This window comes from Panulirus ornatus, chromosome 58 (assembly GCF_036320965.1).
Source record: "Panulirus ornatus isolate Po-2019 chromosome 58, ASM3632096v1, whole genome shotgun sequence".
In the NCBI taxonomy this organism is placed as follows: Eukaryota; Metazoa; Arthropoda; class Malacostraca; order Decapoda; family Palinuridae; genus Panulirus; species Panulirus ornatus.
The window spans coordinates 28,267,667-28,276,429 of NC_092281.1; the positions used below are offsets into that span (position 1 = coordinate 28,267,667).

At 37.5% G+C, this 8,763-nt stretch overlaps 1 long non-coding RNA gene across 1 annotated transcript in view; it reads right to left on the reverse strand.

Moving 5' to 3' along the window:
- LOC139766695 (uncharacterized) overlaps window positions 1–7,764 on the reverse strand; it is a 33,541-nt gene extending 25,777 nt beyond the window's left edge. Inside the window, exon 1 of the long non-coding RNA XR_011716941.1 lies at window positions 7,321–7,764. This is a non-coding gene — a long non-coding RNA (uncharacterized lncRNA). The remainder of the gene's footprint in view (window positions 1–7,320) is intronic.
- Between the last annotated feature and the right edge of the window lie 999 nt (window positions 7,765–8,763).

Below are 8,763 nucleotides of genomic sequence, written 5' to 3' on the forward strand. Positions count from 1 at the left end.
AGTCATGATAACTTTGTGTGTATGAGCATCCTATTGTCAGTACTAACTGTGCCTGGACTTCTCTATATGACACTAACGCTAATCTCTAGTGTGTAAGCCACAGGATGAAGTCTCCTCCAAAATGAATGTCAAATTACAGTTTAATTCTTGAAGTCTTTTCTATGAATCAATTGTCACAAAAGTTCTCCCAAGAAGACCACAAGACTGAGGCCAAACAAGCTAGAAATTACCACTGAGGTCAAGACACCAATGAAGCAGAAGTAAACCCACACCAAAAGTAACAGGGAATGATGGATAGACTTTTAAACAAGAGACTGAAAAATCAAATGCAATAATAATGTATATAACTTCAAGAGGAAGTGAAGTGTTTTAGATATCTGGGAGTGGATCTGTCAGCGGATGGAACCATGGAAGCGGAAGTGGATCATAGGGTGGGGGAGGGGGCGAAAATTTTGGGAGCCTTGAAAAATGTGTGGAAGTCGAGAACATTATCTCGGAAAGCAAAAATGGGTATGTTTGAAGGAATAGTGGTTCCAACAATGTTGTATGGTTGCGAGGCGTGGGCTATGGATAGAGTTGTGCGCAGGAGGATGGATGTGCTGGAAATGAGATGTTTGAGGACAATGTGTGGTGTGAGGTGGTTTGATCGAGTAAGTAACGTAAGGGTAAGAGAGATGTGTGGAAATAAAAAGAGCGTGGTTGAGAGAGCAGAAGAGGGTGTTTTGAAATGGTTTGGGCACATGGAGAGAATGAGTGAGGAAAGATTGACCAAGAGGATATATGTGTCGGAGGTGGAGGGAACGAGGAGAAGAGGGAGACCAAATTGGAGGTGGAAAGATGGAGTGAAAAAGATTTTGTGTGATCGGGGCCTGAACATGCAGGAGGGTGAAAGGAGGGCAAGGAATAGAGTGAATTGGAGCGATGTAATACAGGGGTTGACGTGCTGTCAGTGGATTGAATCAAGGCATGTGAAGCGTCTGGGGTAAACCATGGAAAGCTGTGTAGGTATGTATATTTGCGTGTGTGGACGTGTGTATGTACGTGTGTATGGGGGTTGGGCCATTTCTTTCGTCTGTTTCCTCGCGCTACCTCGCAAACGCGGGAGACAGCGACAAAGTATAAAAAAAAAAAAAAAAAAAAAAAAAAAAAAAACTTCAAGACTCCTTTTAGTAGGGGCTCTTGCAGCTCTTAGGCTGCACTAAAATCAAAAGCATGGAACTGATGGATTTCTTTAGAGCAATAAGTTCCATGATGAGACTGTACTCCCTTTCATCAACTAACAATAATCTAACCTTAAAGGTGACTTTTCATTCTGGTATAACCATGTGTAGGCTGAGTCCCATTACAAAAAATAATATACAATAAACTTGAATTCACCTGAGAAAGTGAGATCTCACATTTACAAAGTAAGAATTACATATGCACTCTTAATACTGGAACATTTTGGGAGAAAATAATTACATGCCAAAATTGTTATTCCTAGCTGTTGCTGTTATTACTGTTCTAGCCCTACATTCAAATGTATGCAAAATTAACGGACCTCAGATATCCAGTCAGAACTGCCAGTCATTCCCCAAGAAATATGCAGAAGAAATAATGAAGGCTTACCAGCAGTGGGAGAAGGTACAGTAAGTGGCAATTAAGTATGGTATGCGAGGTGGAATGACAGTGTAAGCAGGGTCATGAGTTGGTTGAAGCTCGTGCTGAATACTAGCTGAGGATTAGCTTCATTAAGGATTGGAGTTTTAGGGTTGTATATGTGTAGAGAGAGAGAAAAGGAAGTGTTCAGTAGTTGATTTGGTTAAATTTGCTGGAAGGATTACATGATAAGGTGATTATGCAAATGCATATGTTTGTACATGGTCCTTCTGTTTGAAGAAGGATGTTACTGTGGGTGTGTGAGTCTCAGATAAAATAAAAATTACCCCACCTGTTTACAATCCACCAGTACACTATAAAATGCTAATAACAAACTCATAAACACCCAAAAACAGCATTATTCCCAAACAATTGGAATCATGAAGACATATCTAAGCCAACAGAAGTCCATTTCACAGCTAAATTTATCAAATATCCAGAAGCAATGCCAGAACAGCTACCAGCTATTTCATCTTCTCAGCCATCCCCAAAATGACAAAAGATAGGTTTATCACAAACTTGGTAAATTATACCACCTATGAAAATTCTTAAACTTAGCTTATGGGATCAGTGCACCCTTCAAGTTAAATATCAATTTTCACCAAACTCAGGTATTATTCAAACCAAGTAGAAATAAACCACAATAACAGCCTTGCCAGAAAGACTTACAGTAACTGCATTGACCACTTCAGACCTATGCCATTTACATGTGAGTTTGGTAAAACACTTAAGAGCAGAGCATCATACCTAATTGGGAGAGAGAATACTTAAGTAAATTCTGACTTTTTTCTATACTTGAGGGTCATTTCCCACATTTATGAGGTAGCACCAAGAACAGGTGAAGAAAAGCCTCATTCATTTATCTCCATTCTCTATCTGCAATGTGCAATGCACCACAACCACACCTTCCTATCCACTACCTGGCCACACATACCTTTTCAATGGATTACCCTGGATGCTTCACATGCCCTGGTCAGTCCAATGACAGCAAGCTGACTCTTGTATACCATATCACTCCAATTCACTCCATTCAAAGCACAACTTTCATTCTCTCACATGTTCAGGCCCTAATCATTCAAAGTCTTTATCACTCCATCTTTCCATCTCCAATCTGATCTCCCTGTTCTCTTTGTTTTCTACACTTCTGATACATAAATCCTTTTTGTCAACCTCTCCACACTCACTCTCTCCAAATGTCCAAATCATTTCAGCACATCCTCTCCAGGTCTCTCAACCAAACTCATTTTATTACTCAGCTATTTTCTTACCATTCTATTACTCATTTGATCAAACCACCTCACACCACAAAATTTGACATATTTCAATATAATACCCCAAAAACATGTTTAACTGTGCACTGCCCTGTCTGTATTATGGATCAAATTATGGGGGAACTGACACAAGTTTCTTTCATTTCAATAGATAATTTTCAGAAAGCATTTGATCACATGGATAAGAGAGTATTTGCAATTCATACTGATTCGGATGTCACCCATAATATCACCTTTTCATTCAGAACTTCCTTTACAATCAGAATGGAATGGCTGTCAGATACACAGCAATGAATATCATTTAAAATACCAAATATAAAGCCTGTTTTGGCTTGAGATTGTGATTTGAGTAATAATCGAGAACTTGAAAGTAAATTTCCTTTGCACTTAATTCCCATAGTTTTTCGTAACCCTATGCAAATAAGTACCCACACAAAAGATTACATGTGGTACCCAATTGAAAAGGAAATAAAGAAGAGTAAATATTCATCTCTTATTCATCTACCCTCCATCTGTCAAAATTTTCCTATAAGGAACTTACTCCTGTGGTCCTCTACATAAAGTCTTGCAAACGGAATCTCTACCACATAACTTCATATCTATTTAAAATTAAGCTGCAGCTTTGAAAAACTGCCTTTTCTAATTATACTGATTACTATAACTTTGTATGAATTCCTTATGAGATATGACTAACCATAATGTTATTTGCTGTGTGAAAATAAATAACACTTACTGTTGTCTTGTGATAGAGTACTTCCACTTCTTATGGAAAACAATTTTTTACTTTAAGGTATGGTATCAAAGCAAAAATAACATGGTGTTTCTAAAAACTGTTATGTGATTAACGATAAAAACCTTCCAAGTCTGATTACAAAATCTTTTTCCGACACACCGACTTTCCACATCTACAAGCTGTTTATTCATCAGAGGACTATAAGAGTCAATGCTGTTACAAAAAAAAATTCATGTCCCAATCATGGCCATTTCAAGCAAAAACAAAACAGAGTAAGAAAAAGAATGCTGAAATCAATTAGAACTCTGTAGGTGTTATAGAATGAGGGGAAAATGAAAATGAGTTTCCACAGCTTTGCTATTGGAGGGAAGGAGGTACTAAATCAAAATGGTTACTTCTTCTGTGGATGATCCCCCAACAGATACTATAGGAGGGAGCAGCCAGACACAACTTACTGATCCAAGCCTTGGTGGCAGGGGGACATGCAGACAGTTCACAACAGCAGTTGCCACATAACATCTGTATGACAGGGAGAAGCAACATTCACAGAAGACTGAGAGAGAATCAATGACAGAAGGCTCTTGCTTCCACTCTGGGTAACAAAGAGGTGAAGGAGGAGCCATTCCACATTCATTCTGAAGCAAATAAGACCTTGTAGAAATAAAACAGAAACTACCTAAACAGCACTACCAGCTTTTGGAAGCAGATTTTGTAATGTTGATTACGTGGATATGGTTATGCTAAACAAATCTATGTTTTTAAAGGAAAGAATTAAAGTGTTTTGAAATTGAAGAGAGGAAAAATGAATGATACTTTTTAGGTGACAGAGGTAGAAAGTGAATTTAACGATAAAGAATTTAGTCAGATTTCTGCTTCTCCATTTCAAAACATATCAGAGGTTTGAAAGAGAATAAATATTAGAGACAGATGTCAGAGGAAAAATGAGTTGAATTATATACAGTGGACTCATCAGAATACGAGTGATAGGATCATATGTTCAAGAGAGATCCTTCATGGATAAAATCAAGAGAACAGGCAACAGGAAAAAACCAAGGAACTGTTTTTATATAAAAGGGGCAACAGATAAAGCACAAGAGATAAAGGATGGAAGTTTGAAAAACAAACACTAATTACACACCCTGTCAAATGCTTTTGGGATTTCATATGCCATAACTAAAGATTCATATAAATCTGAGGAAGAATAACTACAGATGATACAAATGAGTCACACAAAAGAGATCAGTAGAAGACCTTACAAAGTGGAAGCAATATTGATGATCAGTAAGAAAGGAATGGGGTCCTAAGTGCTGGAAAAAATTGTCAAGGAAATTTTCAGACTCTAAGAGACAGCAGAAGAGAGAGAAATGAGGCCATAGTTTGGGTTCCTCTCATTTTTAATGGTCTCCTTTCTTATGGATGACTTGCACTAAGGCCCTTTCCTAAGAAGGAAAACCTTGGTACTTGAAATACAGATGATGTAGGTAAAACAGAATTGGAGCTATAGTAAATACATTCCATATCAGAGTAATCCTAAAATCCATCTAATGTACGCTGGGTTCATAATCTGAGCTTATCAAATCCACTACTCAGCAACACTGAGGATGAACAACTGCCTGATCATGTGTTCTGATACTGACAATGAGCCCATCACCAAACAGTAAATCACAATAACTTGTGGGATTTTATTTTCCCTATACAGTATACAGTGCAAGTCCACACAGATTTTACATTACATCTGTTGCAGTACTTAAAGCTTATCAAAAATTATTCCTACCAAAGAAACTAAACTATTGGAGCATAATTACAAACAAAATGAAGTGCTGAGTATGGAATCTGGTCCAACTGAGGCTGAAGGTGAGCAAACATGAGTTTCATCTTGTTAGTATGTGGTCAATACCTCAGAAGAGGCAGGATGCAGGTCTTGCATTTCATCTTTCAAAGGAACTGGCCTAAATATGCCTGAAGGGTTATGAACACTTACTCAAGCTTTGAAATACTGGATAAGGTGTTGAGACTATGTAATAGTTCATCCATCACAGGAGCTGCCCTAAATGTGTTTAAAAGATAAGGGGAAACTCAGCCCAGCATTGGATATATCAGGCAGTTGGCTTGGTGATGGGGTTGAGGTTGCTGTACCTGAGCATGTAAAACCTTTAGATGCCTTCTTAAACAGCTTGTGTGTAGCTCACTGTGCTTCATATCATTGGTTATACCTAGAAAATTAAAAATGTGCTGTGACAGTACCTGGATGCCAAGGCAATGCCCAAACACCAGTATTGAAAGTTACACATAAAACAAGCCCCATATCACTGAATAATATTGCAAGTGCTGGATTAGTTGCTAAAGTTTAGTACACCATAAAGGACATATCAAATATATCTTTTTCTGGTTTTTAGTATATAATTAATGGTTCTTTCAATGCATCTAGCAATTCATCATTTCCCAAATCTAGAATTTGAGACAATTCACACAGAAGTATTTATGGACTATGAATTCTCCACCAATTGGAATATCTTTTGTAAAAATTAGAGCTTTTTGTAATTCTCAATGTATTAAGTTTACAAATTCCATGATTTTGTGTTATGAGGCCAAAATCAAGGCAAAATTTTACTATGAGGCATCATGTTTGGTTAGACTTTGTCTTTCTTATATAAAACCACACATCAATATGAAAAGAATGACAATACCAACCAAAAACACCTACACTAATCCAAACTTTTAAAGTGTCACTCCAGGTGCAAAAGAATTCTACCAAAATGTTATCAATCCATTCATACTACTGTCGCCCATATTCAGTTCTAAACTGTTGTGCTCATAATATAAAACTATCAACATTATCTGCATTATGTACTTTCGGCTCAATTTAGCATACTAGATGTAAGAATATGAACATTATATATTTTGAAACTGTATACATTTGATCCAACTTATGTAAATGACTGTCATTAAAGATAATGCGGGTATACAGACATGATTTCCTATATGATTTGAAGAAACTGAGTATGTCACTACATAATATGAAAGGGAACAGGATGAGATGCCTTATAACATTTTGTCTTCATCGCTATTAGCGCTGGATGTTGAGTAAATTTGCTTGGCATACAAGTGTAGTGCATACATAATAAAATAACATTAGGGAACATGATTTGAAGCATATCTTGCTGAACGGTAACAAATAAGGCGTTAACTGTGAAGCCTGATGTGAGAGGTTAATGTAAAAGTAATTCGTATATAAAATACACACAGAACCAGCAAAAACCTAATAAACCTTAACTAGTAGCCTTATTGCTTTCAGATATATACCAATATCAAATTCGCCGTCTGTTTTAAGACTTTAAGCCATTTGCGCGAAGCCCAATCAGTGGTGTGACTCGTACATTTCGACTGGATTACTGTGTGTCTATTAAGCTACGTTTTAACTACTAGGAAGGTTAACTAACAGTTCCATTGGCTCTGTTGATCTTTTAAGTTGTAACCATTCTACTTTCACAGTAATCAACCCCACATTTTCCTCTGCATATTTCTGCCATGTTTAGCCGTGCACTGAAATATTGAAGCTAAAAATCATGCTCTCCCTGTTACGGTATTCTTAACAAAATATAGCACCGCATAGCAAATCACTCAATATCAAAAGCTAACATTAATGCAGACCAAAGCTGATAAATTACTGATGCTTACCTACTTTCGAAAATCCTTCCGGAGACTCTTCCAACGGAGACGAAGTTTTCAAGGCGAACTTCAAATCTTTCCAGAATGCTAACTGGTCTTATGCATGGTTATCCAACAGGACGGGCTATCTTAACTTCAGCTGTTGTAATATTTCAAAGTTCATTCCAGCCGATCTGGTTGAGCAAAGCTAAGTCAACAATGAATTATATACAAGTCTGCATTGAACAATAACTTCAACGTGTGTCACGCAGAGTTGCCAACTCAAAATTTCAGATGGCGCTAGATTCACTCCCGAAAAAGCACTAAAAAGTGCTAAACTTACTAAAATGACAACGAAAAAAATGCTCTTCGATATATTTCTGTTCTTTGACGTGCCAAATTATTAATAACAGGTACGACTGACTGCTTTAACACTAAAATACTCACCATTCTTCCAGACCTGCTAATTCCCAATTTGCAGTCTTTTCGTCCTCGGTGGCCTGGGGTTGTGGTGGGCTATGTGAGGGTCCTGGTTGCTGTTGCGAAGACTCTTTTGCTTTCTATGACCCAGTGTTTTTCACTTCTTCCTTTGGCAGTTTATATTCATAGTAGCAGATTCCATTTCTTCTTAGTCCATACTTGATAGTTAGTATTGCATCTAAGGTTTTGATGGTGTATTTCGAAGCTTTGACTTCACGATGTTCATGACAAAAGATATGCTATACATCAGCATTGGAGTGAGGCAATATCAATACAGTCAAAGTCAACTTAGAGAGGTCACTGAAGGGATTTTCTGCTGTTGCATCCCTGTACGAGGCTCTTTCAGCCCAGGGTGCTAAGGTGCCAGTGTTCTTTCATAATACATGATGGTTCCTCCATTGAAACTCAATGCGTGTGAGAATTTCTTCGTTATCAGTAAACATATTTGCTGATTCCAGTTTTCCAGGCTCTATGGGTTGCAGGAGTTCAGTTGTACTCAGCGATGACACTGACTGTAAAGTTTGGACATTGTCTGGCAAACATTGCATCAGGAACTTACATTGTGCCATCTTTTCAAACTCATACTCCACGTACGGATGTGGGGTCTAAATAGCTCTCAACTGACTCTCCTTCCTTTAGCTTCAGTGTAACAAATTTTTACTTTTTTTGTTCCTGAGTAATAAGCGTAAATTTCTAATTCATTAAATCTAAAAGTATATGAAATGGCTATTATTACCTTGAAACTTTGTTTCTGTGATCAGGACAATATTTTGAAATTTACCTATTTTTCAGAACATTCCAGACAGATTCAGTGCTGAGTAGGTGATATAGAGCTTTGTAAAAGATTCCAGTACTATGATTAGTAGCCAAAGGGGAAGGAAGACGTTGTAGATCCAGATTACAATTTCAGTGCAGCTGAGGAGAGAAACCTATACTACCCGAATCAAAAAGACCTCAACGATTTCATCAGAGATCTTGGTGTCACAAAGTCCA